The sequence below is a fragment of the Brachyhypopomus gauderio genome, unplaced genomic scaffold (genome assembly GCF_052324685.1).
Source record: "Brachyhypopomus gauderio isolate BG-103 unplaced genomic scaffold, BGAUD_0.2 sc44, whole genome shotgun sequence".
Taxonomy (NCBI): Eukaryota; Metazoa; Chordata; class Actinopteri; order Gymnotiformes; family Hypopomidae; genus Brachyhypopomus; species Brachyhypopomus gauderio.
The window spans coordinates 1,178,980-1,192,355 of NW_027506870.1; the positions used below are offsets into that span (position 1 = coordinate 1,178,980).

A 13,376-nucleotide genomic window follows, 5' to 3' on the forward strand; every position below is an offset into this window, starting at 1 on the left:
GAAATAGGAAAGAATGAAATGTTTAAGTGTGTACATAAATATACTGCATTTCAGGCAAAATACAACTAAACCTGTCTACCCACACTGTCTATAATGCCATACCAACAGGTGGAGCTCAAGCACTGAGAAGCTACTGTGAAGCAAATTGTAATAATTGCTTGTTTTATTTCTTCTTTTTTTCCACAAAATGTATCAGGGGAGAGCGCGAACGCAGTCCCCCACTACCAGAAATTATGCAGTCGAGATTCCCGCATTTGGGGAATTCGCAAGGGTCAGCACAGCCTGAGTGCAATGGCTGAGCCTCACCTTGGGCGAACCACCTTCCTGATCATGGTCTCACCCCTGCCAGGTAAGTATGACTTGGAAATGCAGCTGTACAAGAACCCTTTCCCCTTGTCAGAACACAGGAAAAGGAAAACATGGGCAGAGGGGAGGGCGGGTCAGGGCCTGACAGACAGGGGGCGGGGTTGCAGGGCAATGGGCGGGCACTTGATTACAGGAAAGGGAAAATGATTGGAAAACATTTTGGTCTTGCACGTCAAACTCAGCAAAGGACAAGAGTCCTTACGTGTAGCCCGCTCTAGAAGCACCCAGTGCGTATTGATTTTGCCGTCGCTGGCAAGACTCCTTCTGCCGTTTGTCAACAGTTTTAAGGCTTTTTATGCTCCTAGCTAGGTTTAGAGATCGAATAGAATGAATAAAGCCATGACTGATTCTGTGATGGATTAGATCTTGTTCACATAGAACATCATGGAAAGCCCCAGTCTTTTAAATGCTTTGATCAATGTAGGAAATAGGAAAGAATGAAACGTTTAAGTGTGTACATAAATATACTGCATTTCAGGCAAAATACAACTAAACCTGTCTACCCACACTGTCTATAATGCCATACCAACAGGTGGAGCTCAAGCACTGAGAAGCTACTGTGAAGCAAATTGTAATAATTGCTTGTTTTATTTCTTCTTTTTTTCCACAAAATGTATCAGGGGAGAGCGCGAACGCAGTCCCCCACTACCTGAAATTATGCAGTCGAGATTCCCGCATTTGGGGAATTCGCAAGGGTCAGCACAGCCTGAGTGCAATGGCTGAGCCTCACCTTGGGCGAACCACCTTCCTGATCATGGTCTCACCCCTGCCAGGTAAGTATGACTTGGAAATGCAGCTGTACAAGAACCCTTTCCCCTTGTCAGAACACAGGAAAAGGAAAACATGGGCAGAGGGGAGGGCGGGTCAGGGCCTGACAGACAGGGGGCGGGGTTGCAGGGCAATGGGCGGGCACTTGATTACAGGAAAGGGAAAATGATTGGAAAACATTTTGGTCTTGCACGTCAAACTCAGCAAAGGACAAGAGTCCTTACGTGTAGCCCGCTCTAGAAGCACCCAGTGCGTATTGATTTTGCCGTCGCTGGCAAGACTCCTTCTGCCGTTTGTCAACAGTTTTAAGGCTTTTTATGCTCCTAGCTAGGTTTAGAGATCGAATAGAATGAATAAAGCCATGACTGATTCTGTGATGGATTAGATCTTGTTCACATAGAACATCATGGAAAGCCCCAGTCTTTTAAATGCTTTGATCAATGTAGGAAATAGGAAAGAATGAAACGTTTAAGTGTGTACATAAATATACTGCATTTCAGGCAAAATACAACTAAACCTGTCTACCCACACTGTCTATAATGCCATACCAACAGGTGGAGCTCAAGCACTGAGAAGCTACTGTGAAGCAAATTGTAATCATTGCTTGTTTTATTTCTTCTTTTTTTCCACAAAATGTATCAGGGGAGAGCGCGAACGCAGTCCCCCACTACCAGAAATTATGCAGTCGAGATTCCCGCATTTGGGGAATTCGCAAGGGTCAGCACAGCCTGAGTGCAATGGCTGAGCCTCACCTTGGGCGAACCACCTTCCTGATCATGGTCTCACCCCTGCCAGGTAAGTATGACTTGGAAATGCAGCTGTACAAGAACCCTTTCCCCTTGTCAGAACACAGGAAAAGGAAAACATGGGCAGAGGGGAGGGCGGGTCAGGGCCTGACAGACAGGGGGCGGGGTTGCAGGGCAATGGGCGGGCACTTGATTACAGGAAAGGGAAAATGATTGGAAAACATTTTGGTCTTGCACGTCAAACTCAGCAAAGGACAAGAGTCCTTACGTGTAGCCCGCTCTAGAAGCACCCAGTGCGTATTGATTTTGCCGTCGCTGGCAAGACTCCTTCTGCCGTTTGTCAACAGTTTTAAGGCTTTTTATGCTCCTAGCTAGGTTTAGAGATCGAATAGAATGAATAAAGCCATGACTGATTCTGTGATGGATTAGATCTTGTTCACATAGAACATCATGGAAAGCCCCAGTCTTTTAAATGCTTTGATCAATGTAGGAAATAGGAAAGAATGAAACGTTTAAGTGTGTACATAAATATACTGCATTTCAGGCAAAATACAACTAAACCTGTCTACCCACACTGTCTATAATGCCATACCAACAGGTGGAGCTCAAGCACTGAGAAGCTACTGTGAAGCAAATTGTAATAATTGCTTGTTTTATTTCTTCTTTTTTTCCACAAAATGTATCAGGGGAGAGCGCGAACGCAGTCCCCCACTACCAGAAATTATGCAGTCGAGATTCCCGCATTTGGGGAATTCGCAAGGGTCAGCACAGCCTGAGTGCAATGGCTGAGCCTCACCTTGGGCGAACCACCTTCCTGATCATGGTCTCACCCCTGCCAGGTAAGTATGACTTGGAAATGCAGCTGTACAAGAACCCTTTCCCCTTGTCAGAACACAGGAAAAGGAAAACATGGGCAGAGGGGAGGGCGGGTCAGGGCCTGACAGACAGGGGGCGGGGTTGCAGGGCAATGGGCGGGCACTTGATTACAGGAAAGGGAAAATGATTGGAAAACATTTTGGTCTTGCACGTCAAACTCAGCAAAGGACAAGAGTCCTTACGTGTAGCCCGCTCTAGAAGCACCCAGTGCGTATTGATTTTGCCGTCGCTGGCAAGACTCCTTCTGCCGTTTGTCAACAGTTTTAAGGCTTTTTATGCTCCTAGCTAGGTTTAGAGATCGAATAGAATGAATAAAGCCATGACTGATTCTGTGATGGATTAGATCTTGTTCACATAGAACATCATGGAAAGCCCCAGTCTTTTAAATGCTTTGATCAATGTAGGAAATAGGAAAGAATGAAACGTTTAAGTGTGTACATAAATATACTGCATTTCAGGCAAAATACAACTAAACCTGTCTACCCACACTGTCTATAATGCCATACCAACAGGTGGAGCTCAAGCACTGAGAAGCTACTGTGAAGCAAATTGTAATCATTGCTTGTTTTATTTCTTCTTTTTTTCCACAAAATGTATCAGGGGAGAGCGCGAACGCAGTCCCCCACTACCAGAAATTATGCAGTCGAGATTCCCGCATTTGGGGAATTCGCAAGGGTCAGCACAGCCTGAGTGCAATGGCTGAGCCTCACCTTGGGCGAACCACCTTCCTGATCATGGTCTCACCCCTGCCAGGTAAGTATGACTTGGAAATGCAGCTGTACAAGAACCCTTTCCCCTTGTCAGAACACAGGAAAAGGAAAACATGGGCAGAGGGGAGGGCGGGTCAGGGCCTGACAGACAGGGGGCGGGGTTGCAGGGCAATGGGCGGGCACTTGATTACAGGAAAGGGAAAATGATTGGAAAACATTTTGGTCTTGCACGTCAAACTCAGCAAAGGACAAGAGTCCTTACGTGTAGCCCGCTCTAGAAGCACCCAGTGCGTATTGATTTTGCCGTCGCTGGCAAGACTCCTTCTGCCGTTTGTCAACAGTTTTAAGGCTTTTTATGCTCCTAGCTAGGTTTAGAGATCGAATAGAATGAATAAAGCCATGACTGATTCTGTGATGGATTAGATCTTGTTCACATAGAACATCATGGAAAGCCCCAGTCTTTTAAATGCTTTGATCAATGTAGGAAATAGGAAAGAATGAAACGTTTAAGTGTGTACATAAATATACTGCATTTCAGGCAAAATACAACTAAACCTGTCTACCCACACTGTCTATAATGCCATACCAACAGGTGGAGCTCAAGCACTGAGAAGCTACTGTGAAGCAAATTGTAATAATTGCTTGTTTTATTTCTTCTTTTTTTCCACAAAATGTATCAGGGGAGAGCGCGAACGCAGTCCCCCACTACCTGAAATTATGCAGTCGAGATTCCCGCATTTGGGGAATTCGCAAGGGTCAGCACAGCCTGAGTGCAATGGCTGAGCCTCACCTTGGGCGAACCACCTTCCTGATCATGGTCTCACCCCTGCCAGGTAAGTATGACTTGGAAATGCAGCTGTACAAGAACCCTTTCCCCTTGTCAGAACACAGGAAAAGGAAAACATGGGCAGAGGGGAGGGCGGGTCAGGGCCTGACAGACAGGGGGCGGGGTTGCAGGGCAATGGGCGGGCACTTGATTACAGGAAAGGGAAAATGATTGGAAAACATTTTGGTCTTGCACGTCAAACTCAGCAAAGGACAAGAGTCCTTACGTGTAGCCCGCTCTAGAAGCACCCAGTGCGTATTGATTTTGCCGTCGCTGGCAAGACTCCTTCTGCCGTTTGTCAACAGTTTTAAGGCTTTTTATGCTCCTAGCTAGGTTTAGAGATCGAATAGAATGAATAAAGCCATGACTGATTCTGTGATGGATTAGATCTTGTTCACATAGAACATCATGAAAAGCCCCAGTCTTTTAAATGCTTTGATCAATGTAGGAAATAGGAAAGAATGAAACGTTTAAGTGTGTACATAAATATACTGCATTTCAGGCAAAATACAACTAAACCTGTCTACCCACACTGTCTATAATGCCATACCAACAGGTGGAGCTCAAGCACTGAGAAGCTACTGTGAAGCAAATTGTAATAATTGCTTGTTTTATTTCTTCTTTTTTTCCACAAAATGTATCAGGGGAGAGCGCGAACGCAGTCCCCCACTACCAGAAATTATGCAGTCGAGATTCCCGCATTTGGGGAATTCGCAAGGGTCAGCACAGCCTGAGTGCAATGGCTGAGCCTCACCTTGGGCGAACCACCTTCCTGATCATGGTCTCACCCCTGCCAGGTAAGTATGACTTGGAAATGCAGCTGTACAAGAACCCTTTCCCCTTGTCAGAACACAGGAAAAGGAAAACATGGGCAGAGGGGAGGGCGGGTCAGGGCCTGACAGACAGGGGGCGGGGTTGCAGGGCAATGGGCGGGCACTTGATTACAGGAAAGGGAAAATGATTGGAAAACATTTTGGTCTTGCACGTCAAACTCAGCAAAGGACAAGAGTCCTTACGTGTAGCCCGCTCTAGAAGCACCCAGTGCGTATTGATTTTGCCGTCGCTGGCAAGACTCCTTCTGCCGTTTGTCAACAGTTTTAAGGCTTTTTATGCTCCTAGCTAGGTTTAGAGATCGAATAGAATGAATAAAGCCATGACTGATTCTGTGATGGATTAGATCTTGTTCACATAGAACATCATGGAAAGCCCCAGTCTTTTAAATGCTTTGATCAATGTAGGAAATAGGAAAGAATGAAATGTTTAAGTGTGTACATAAATATACTGCATTTCAGGCAAAATACAACTAAACCTGTCTACCCACACTGTCTATAATGCCATACCAACAGGTGGAGCTCAAGCACTGAGAAGCTACTGTGAAGCAAATTGTAATCATTGTTTGTTTTATTTCTTCTTTTTTTCCACAAAATGTATCAGGGGAGAGCGCGAACGCAGTCCCCCACTACCAGAAATTATGCAGTCGAGATTCCCGCATTTGGGGAATTCGCAAGGGTCAGCACAGCCTGAGTGCAATGGCTGAGCCTCACCTTGGGCGAACCACCTTCAGGTAAGTATGACTTGGAAATGCAGCTGTACAAGAACCCTTTCCCCTTGTCAGAACACAGGAAAAGGAAAACATGGGCAGAGGGGAGGGCGGGTCAGGGCCTGACAGACAGGGGGCGGGGTTGCAGGGCAATGGGCGGGCACTTGATTACAGGAAAGGGAAAATGATTGGAAAACATTTTGGTCTTGCACGTCAAACTCAGCAAAGGACAAGAGTCCTTACGTGTAGCCCGCTCTAGAAGCACCCAGTGCGTATTGATTTTGCCGTCGCTGGCAAGACTCCTTCTGCCGTTTGTCAACAGTTTTAAGGCTTTTTATGCTCCTAGCTAGGTTTAGAGATCGAATAGAATGAATAAAGCCATGACTGATTCTGTGATGGATTAGATCTTGTTCACATAGAACATCATGAAAAGCCCCAGTCTTTTAAATGCTTTGATCAATGTAGGAAATAGGAAAGAATGAAACGTTTAAGTGTGTACATAAATATACTGCATTTCAGGCAAAATACAACTAAACCTGTCTACCCACACTGTCTATAATGCCATACCAACAGGTGGAGCTCAAGCACTGAGAAGCTACTGTGAAGCAAATTGTAATCATTGCTTGTTTTATTTCTTCTTTTTTTCCACAAAATGTATCACGGGAGAGCGCGAACGCAGTCCCCCACTACCAGAAATTATGCAGTCGAGATTCCCGCATTTGGGGAATTCGCAAGGGTCAGCACAGCCTGAGTGCAATGGCTGAGCCTCACCTTGGGCGAACCACCTTCCTGATCATGGTCTCACCCCTGCCAGGTAAGTATGACTTGGAAATGCAGCTGTACAAGAACCCTTTCCCCTTGTCAGAACACAGGAAAAGGAAAACATGGGCAGAGGGGAGGGCGGGTCAGGGCCTGACAGACAGGGGGTGGGGTTGCAGGGCAATGGGCGGGCACTTGATTACAGGAAAGGGAAAATGATTGGAAAACATTTTGGTCTTGCACGTCAAACTCAGCAAAGGACAAGAGTCCTTACGTGTAGCCCGCTCTAGAAGCACCCAGTGCGTATTGATTTTGCCGTCGCTGGCAAGACTCCTTCTGCCGTTTGTCAACAGTTTTAAGGCTTTTTATGCTCCTAGCTAGGTTTAGAGATCGAATAGAATGAATAAAGCCATGACTGATTCTGTGATGGATTAGATCTTGTTCACATAGAACATCATGGAAAGCCCCAGTCTTTTAAATGCTTTGATCAATGTAGGAAATAGGAAAGAATGAAATGTTTAAGTGTGTACATAAATATACTGCATTTCAGGCAAAATACAACTAAACCTGTCTACCCACACTGTCTATAATGCCATACCAACAGGTGGAGCTCAAGCACTGAGAAGCTACTGTGAAGCAAATTGTAATCATTGTTTGTTTTATTTCTTCTTTTTTTCCACAAAATGTATCAGGGGAGAGCGCGAACGCAGTCCCCCACTACCAGAAATTATGCAGTCGAGATTCCCGCATTTGGGGAATTCGCAAGGGTCAGCACAGCCTGAGTGCAATGGCTGAGCCTCACCTTGGGCGAACCACCTTCAGGTAAGTATGACTTGGAAATGCAGCTGTACAAGAACCCTTTCCCCTTGTCAGAACACAGGAAAAGGAAAACATGGGCAGAGGGGAGGGCGGGTCAGGGCCTGACAGACAGGGGGCGGGGTTGCAGGGCAATGGGCGGGCACTTGATTACAGGAAAGGGAAAATGATTGGAAAACATTTTGGTCTTGCACGTCAAACTCAGCAAAGGACAAGAGTCCTTACGTGTAGCCCGCTCTAGAAGCACCCAGTGCGTATTGATTTTGCCGTCGCTGGCAAGACTCCTTCTGCCGTTTGTCAACAGTTTTAAGGCTTTTTATGCTCCTAGCTAGGTTTAGAGATCGAATAGAATGAATAAAGCCATGACTGATTCTGTGATGGATTAGATCTTGTTCACATAGAACATCATGAAAAGCCCCAGTCTTTTAAATGCTTTGATCAATGTAGGAAATAGGAAAGAATGAAACGTTTAAGTGTGTACATAAATATACTGCATTTCAGGCAAAATACAACTAAACCTGTCTACCCACACTGTCTATAATGCCATACCAACAGGTGGAGCTCAAGCACTGAGAAGCTACTGTGAAGCAAATTGTAATAATTGCTTGTTTTATTTCTTCTTTTTTTCCACAAAATGTATCAGGGGAGAGCGCGAACGCAGTCCCCCACTACCAGAAATTATGCAGTCGAGATTCCCGCATTTGGGGAATTCGCAAGGGTCAGCACAGCCTGAGTGCAATGGCTGAGCCTCACCTTGGGCGAACCACCTTCCTGATCATGGTCTCACCCCTGCCAGGTAAGTATGACTTGGAAATGCAGCTGTACAAGAACCCTTTCCCCTTGTCAGAACACAGGAAAAGGAAAACATGGGCAGAGGGGAGGGCGGGTCAGGGCCTGACAGACAGGGGGCGGGGTTGCAGGGCAATGGGCGGGCACTTGATTACAGGAAAGGGAAAATGATTGGAAAACATTTTGGTCTTGCACGTCAAACTCAGCAAAGGACAAGAGTCCTTACGTGTAGCCCGCTCTAGAAGCACCCAGTGCGTATTGATTTTGCCGTCGCTGGCAAGACTCCTTCTGCCGTTTGTCAACAGTTTTAAGGCTTTTTATGCTCCTAGCTAGGTTTAGAGATCGAATAGAATGAATAAAGCCATGACTGATTCTGTGATGGATTAGATCTTGTTCACATAGAACATCATGGAAAGCCCCAGTCTTTTAAATGCTTTGATCAATGTAGGAAATAGGAAAGAATGAAATGTTTAAGTGTGTACATAAATATACTGCATTTCAGGCAAAATACAACTAAACCTGTCTACCCACACTGTCTATAATGCCATACCAACAGGTGGAGCTCAAGCACTGAGAAGCTACTGTGAAGCAAATTGTAATAATTGCTTGTTTTATTTCTTCTTTTTTTCCACAAAATGTATCAGGGGAGAGCGCGAACGCAGTCCCCCACTACCAGAAATTATGCAGTCGAGATTCCCGCATTTGGGGAATTCGCAAGGGTCAGCACAGCCTGAGTGCAATGGCTGAGCCTCACCTTGGGCGAACCACCTTCCTGATCATGGTCTCACCCCTGCCAGGTAAGTATGACTTGGAAATGCAGCTGTACAAGAACCCTTTCCCCTTGTCAGAACACAGGAAAAGGAAAACATGGGCAGAGGGGAGGGCGGGTCAGGGCCTGACAGACAGGGGGCGGGGTTGCAGGGCAATGGGCGGGCACTTGATTACAGGAAAGGGAAAATGATTGGAAAACATTTTGGTCTTGCACGTCAAACTCAGCAAAGGACAAGAGTCCTTACGTGTAGCCCGCTCTAGAAGCACCCAGTGCGTATTGATTTTGCCGTCGCTGGCAAGACTCCTTCTGCCGTTTGTCAACAGTTTTAAGGCTTTTTATGCTCCTAGCTAGGTTTAGAGATCGAATAGAATGAATAAAGCCATGACTGATTCTGTGATGGATTAGATCTTGTTCACATAGAACATCATGGAAAGCCCCAGTCTTTTAAATGCTTTGATCAATGTAGGAAATAGGAAAGAATGAAACGTTTAAGTGTGTACATAAATATACTGCATTTCAGGCAAAATACAACTAAACCTGTCTACCCACACTGTCTATAATGCCATACCAACAGGTGGAGCTCAAGCACTGAGAAGCTACTGTGAAGCAAATTGTAATAATTGCTTGTTTTATTTCTTCTTTTTTTCCCACAAAATGTATCAGGGGAGAGCGCGAACGCAGTCCCCCACTACCTGAAATTATGCAGTCGAGATTCCCGCATTTGGGGAATTCGCAAGGGTCAGCACAGCCTGAGTGCAATGGCTGAGCCTCACCTTGGGCGAACCACCTTCCTGATCATGGTCTCACCCCTGCCAGGTAAGTATGACTTGGAAATGCAGCTGTACAAGAACCCTTTCCCCTTGTCAGAACACAGGAAAAGGAAAACATGGGCAGAGGGGAGGGCGGGTCAGGGCCTGACAGACAGGGGGCGGGGTTGCAGGGCAATGGGCGGGCACTTGATTACAGGAAAGGGAAAATGATTGGAAAACATTTTGGTCTTGCACGTCAAACTCAGCAAAGGACAAGAGTCCTTACGTGTAGCCCGCTCTAGAAGCACCCAGTGCGTATTGATTTTGCCGTCGCTGGCAAGACTCCTTCTGCCGTTTGTCAACAGTTTTAAGGCTTTTTATGCTCCTAGCTAGGTTTAGAGATCGAATAGAATGAATAAAGCCATGACTGATTCTGTGATGGATTAGATCTTGTTCACATAGAACATCATGAAAAGCCCCAGTCTTTTAAATGCTTTGATCAATGTAGGAAATAGGAAAGAATGAAACGTTTAAGTGTGTACATAAATATACTGCATTTCAGGCAAAATACAACTAAACCTGTCTACCCACACTGTCTATAATGCCATACCAACAGGTGGAGCTCAAGCACTGAGAAGCTACTGTGAAGCAAATTGTAATCATTGCTTGTTTTATTTCTTCTTTTTTTCCACAAAATGTATCAGGGGAGAGCGCGAACGCAGTCCCCCACTACCAGAAATTATGCAGTCGAGATTCCCGCATTTGGGGAATTCGCAAGGGTCAGCACAGCCTGAGTGCAATGGCTGAGCCTCACCTTGGGCGAACCACCTTCCTGATCATGGTCTCACCCCTGCCAGGTAAGTATGACTTGGAAATGCAGCTGTACAAGAACCCTTTCCCCTTGTCAGAACACAGGAAAAGGAAAACATGGGCAGAGGGGAGGGCGGGTCAGGGCCTGACAGACAGGGGGCGGGGTTGCAGGGCAATGGGCGGGCACTTGATTACAGGAAAGGGAAAATGATTGGAAAACATTTTGGTCTTGCACGTCAAACTCAGCAAAGGACAAGAGTCCTTACGTGTAGCCCGCTCTAGAAGCACCCAGTGCGTATTGATTTTGCCGTCGCTGGCAAGACTCCTTCTGCCGTTTGTCAACAGTTTTAAGGCTTTTTATGCTCCTAGCTAGGTTTGGAGATCGAATAGAATGAATAAAGCCATGACTGATTCTGTGATGGATTAGATCTTGTTCACATAGAACATCATGGAAAGCCCCAGTCTTTTAAATGCTTTGATCAATGTAGGAAATAGGAAAGAATGAAATGTTTAAGTGTGTACATAAATATACTGCATTTCAGGCAAAATACAACTAAACCTGTCTACCCACACTGTCTATAATGCCATACCAACAGGTGGAGCTCAAGCACTGAGAAGCTACTGTGAAGCAAATTGTAATCATTGTTTGTTTTATTTCTTCTTTTTTTCCACAAAATGTATCAGGGGAGAGCGCGAACGCAGTCCCCCACTACCAGAAATTATGCAGTCGAGATTCCCGCATTTGGGGAATTCGCAAGGGTCAGCACAGCCTGAGTGCAATGGCTGAGCCTCACCTTGGGCGAACCACCTTCCTGATCATGGTCTCACCCCTGCCAGGTAAGTATGACTTAGAAATGCAGCTGTACAAGAACCCTTTCCCCTTGTCAGAACACAGGAAAAGGAAAACATGGGCAGAGGGGAGGGCGGGTCAGGGCCTGACAGACAGGGGGCGGGGTTGCAGGGCAATGGGCGGGCACTTGATTACAGGAAAGGGAAAATGATTGGAAAACATTTTGGTCTTGCACGTCAAACTCAGCAAAGGACAAGAGTCCTTACGTGTAGCCCGCTCTAGAAGCACCCAGTGCGTATTGATTTTGCCGTCGCTGGCAAGACTCCTTCTGCCGTTTGTCAACAGTTTTAAGGCTTTTTATGCTCCTAGCTAGGTTTAGAGATCGAATAGAATGAATAAAGCCATGACTGATTCTGTGATGGATTAGATCTTGTTCACATAGAACATCATGGAAAGCCCCAGTCTTTTAAATGCTTTGATCAATGTAGGAAATAGGAAAGAATGAAACGTTTAAGTGTGTACATAAATATACTGCATTTCAGGCAAAATACAACTAAACCTGTCTACCCACACTGTCTATAATGCCATACCAACAGGTGGAGCTCAAGCACTGAGAAGCTACTGTGAAGCAAATTGTAATCATTGCTTGTTTTATTTCTTCTTTTTTTCCACAAAATGTATCAGGGGAGAGCGCGAACGCAGTCCCCCACTACCAGAAATTATGCAGTCGAGATTCCCGCATTTGGGGAATTCGCAAGGGTCAGCACAGCCTGAGTGCAATGGCTGAGCCTCACCTTGGGCGAACCACCTTCCTGATCATGGTCTCACCCCTGCCAGGTAAGTATGACTTGGAAATGCAGCTGTACAAGAACCCTTTCCCCTTGTCAGAACACAGGAAAAGGAAAACATGGGCAGAGGGGAGGGCGGGTCAGGGCCTGACAGACAGGGGGCGGGGTTGCAGGGCAATGGGCGGGCACTTGATTACAGGAAAGGGAAAATGATTGGAAAACATTTTGGTCTTGCACGTCAAACTCCGCAAAGGACAAGAGTCCTTACGTGTAGCCCGCTCTAGAAGCACCCAGTGCGTATTGATTTTGCCGTCGCTGGCAAGACTCCTTCTGCCGTTTGTCAACAGTTTTAAGGCTTTTTATGCTCCTAGCTAGGTTTAGAGATCGAATAGAATGAATAAAGCCATGACTGATTCTGTGATGGATTAGATCTTGTTCACATAGAACATCATGGAAAGCCCCAGTCTTTTAAATGCTTTGATCAATGTAGGAAATAGGAAAGAATGAAACGTTTAAGTGTGTACATAAATATACTGCATTTCAGGCAAAATACAACTAAACCTGTCTACCCACACTGTCTATAATGCCATACCAACAGGTGGAGCTCAAGCACTGAGAAGCTACTGTGAAGCAAATTGTAATAATTGCTTGTTTTATTTCTTCTTTTTTTCCATAAAATGTATCAGGGGAGAGCGCGAACGCAGTGCCCCACTATCAGAAATTATGCAGTCGAGATTCCCGCATTTGGGGAATTCGCAAGGGTCAGCACAGCCTGAGTGCAATGGCTGAGCCTCACCTTGGGCAAACCACCTTCCTGATCATGGTCTCACCCCTGCCAGGTAAGTATGACTTGGAAATGCAGCTGTACAAGAACCCTTTCCCCTTGTCAGAACACAGGAAAAGGAAAACATGGGCAGAGGGGAGGGCGGGTCAGGGCCTGACAAACAGGGGGCGGGGTTGCAGGGCAATGGGCGGGCACTTGATTACAGGAAAGGGAAAATGATTGGAAAACATTTTGGTCTTGCACGTCAAACTCAGCAAAGGACAAGAGTCCTTACGTGTAGCCCGCTCTAGAAGCACCCAGTGCGTATTGATTTTGCCGTCGCTGGCAAGACTCCTTCTGCCGTTTGTCAACAGTTTTAAGGCTTTTTATGCTCCTAGCTAGGTTTAGAGATCGAATAGAATGAATAAAGCCATGACTGATTCTGTGATGGATTAGATCTTGTTCACATAGAACATCATGGAAAGCCCCAGTCTTTTAAATGCTTTGA

The 13,376-nt window shown here is 45.9% G+C and overlaps 15 non-coding genes and 2 pseudogenes across 15 annotated transcripts; all 17 read right to left on the reverse strand.

Moving 5' to 3' along the window:
• Positions 1-193: 193 nt before the first annotated feature.
• Positions 194-357, reverse strand: LOC143486236 (U1 spliceosomal RNA). Its single transcript, XR_013123230.1, has one exon. It is a non-coding gene; the product is annotated as a U1 spliceosomal RNA (small nuclear RNA).
• Positions 358-983: 626 nt separating this feature from the next.
• LOC143486414 (U1 spliceosomal RNA) lies at positions 984-1,147 on the reverse strand. The gene has a single exon (XR_013123404.1). It is a non-coding gene; the product is annotated as a U1 spliceosomal RNA (small nuclear RNA).
• A 626-nt stretch (positions 1,148-1,773) lies between these two features.
• LOC143486237 (U1 spliceosomal RNA) lies at positions 1,774-1,937 on the reverse strand. The gene has a single exon (XR_013123231.1). It is a non-coding gene; the product is annotated as a U1 spliceosomal RNA (small nuclear RNA).
• Positions 1,938-2,563: 626 nt separating this feature from the next.
• LOC143486238 (U1 spliceosomal RNA) lies at positions 2,564-2,727 on the reverse strand. Its single transcript, XR_013123232.1, has one exon. It is a non-coding gene; the product is annotated as a U1 spliceosomal RNA (small nuclear RNA).
• A 626-nt stretch (positions 2,728-3,353) lies between these two features.
• On the reverse strand, positions 3,354-3,517 carry LOC143486239 (U1 spliceosomal RNA). The gene has a single exon (XR_013123233.1). It is a non-coding gene; the product is annotated as a U1 spliceosomal RNA (small nuclear RNA).
• Positions 3,518-4,143: 626 nt separating this feature from the next.
• On the reverse strand, positions 4,144-4,307 carry LOC143486415 (U1 spliceosomal RNA). Its single transcript, XR_013123405.1, has one exon. It is a non-coding gene; the product is annotated as a U1 spliceosomal RNA (small nuclear RNA).
• A 626-nt stretch (positions 4,308-4,933) lies between these two features.
• Positions 4,934-5,097, reverse strand: LOC143486240 (U1 spliceosomal RNA). The gene has a single exon (XR_013123234.1). It is a non-coding gene; the product is annotated as a U1 spliceosomal RNA (small nuclear RNA).
• A 626-nt stretch (positions 5,098-5,723) lies between these two features.
• Positions 5,724-5,864, reverse strand: LOC143486507 (U1 spliceosomal RNA; annotated as a pseudogene).
• A 626-nt stretch (positions 5,865-6,490) lies between these two features.
• On the reverse strand, positions 6,491-6,654 carry LOC143486395 (U1 spliceosomal RNA). The gene has a single exon (XR_013123385.1). It is a non-coding gene; the product is annotated as a U1 spliceosomal RNA (small nuclear RNA).
• A 626-nt stretch (positions 6,655-7,280) lies between these two features.
• On the reverse strand, positions 7,281-7,421 carry LOC143486508 (U1 spliceosomal RNA; annotated as a pseudogene).
• A 626-nt stretch (positions 7,422-8,047) lies between these two features.
• On the reverse strand, positions 8,048-8,211 carry LOC143486242 (U1 spliceosomal RNA). The gene has a single exon (XR_013123236.1). It is a non-coding gene; the product is annotated as a U1 spliceosomal RNA (small nuclear RNA).
• A 626-nt stretch (positions 8,212-8,837) lies between these two features.
• LOC143486243 (U1 spliceosomal RNA) lies at positions 8,838-9,001 on the reverse strand. Its single transcript, XR_013123237.1, has one exon. It is a non-coding gene; the product is annotated as a U1 spliceosomal RNA (small nuclear RNA).
• A 627-nt stretch (positions 9,002-9,628) lies between these two features.
• LOC143486416 (U1 spliceosomal RNA) lies at positions 9,629-9,792 on the reverse strand. Its single transcript, XR_013123406.1, has one exon. It is a non-coding gene; the product is annotated as a U1 spliceosomal RNA (small nuclear RNA).
• Positions 9,793-10,418: 626 nt separating this feature from the next.
• LOC143486244 (U1 spliceosomal RNA) lies at positions 10,419-10,582 on the reverse strand. Its single transcript, XR_013123238.1, has one exon. It is a non-coding gene; the product is annotated as a U1 spliceosomal RNA (small nuclear RNA).
• Positions 10,583-11,208: 626 nt separating this feature from the next.
• On the reverse strand, positions 11,209-11,372 carry LOC143486245 (U1 spliceosomal RNA). The gene has a single exon (XR_013123239.1). It is a non-coding gene; the product is annotated as a U1 spliceosomal RNA (small nuclear RNA).
• Positions 11,373-11,998: 626 nt separating this feature from the next.
• Positions 11,999-12,162, reverse strand: LOC143486246 (U1 spliceosomal RNA). The gene has a single exon (XR_013123240.1). It is a non-coding gene; the product is annotated as a U1 spliceosomal RNA (small nuclear RNA).
• A 626-nt stretch (positions 12,163-12,788) lies between these two features.
• Positions 12,789-12,952, reverse strand: LOC143486457 (U1 spliceosomal RNA). The gene has a single exon (XR_013123445.1). It is a non-coding gene; the product is annotated as a U1 spliceosomal RNA (small nuclear RNA).
• Positions 12,953-13,376: the final 424 nt, after the last annotated feature.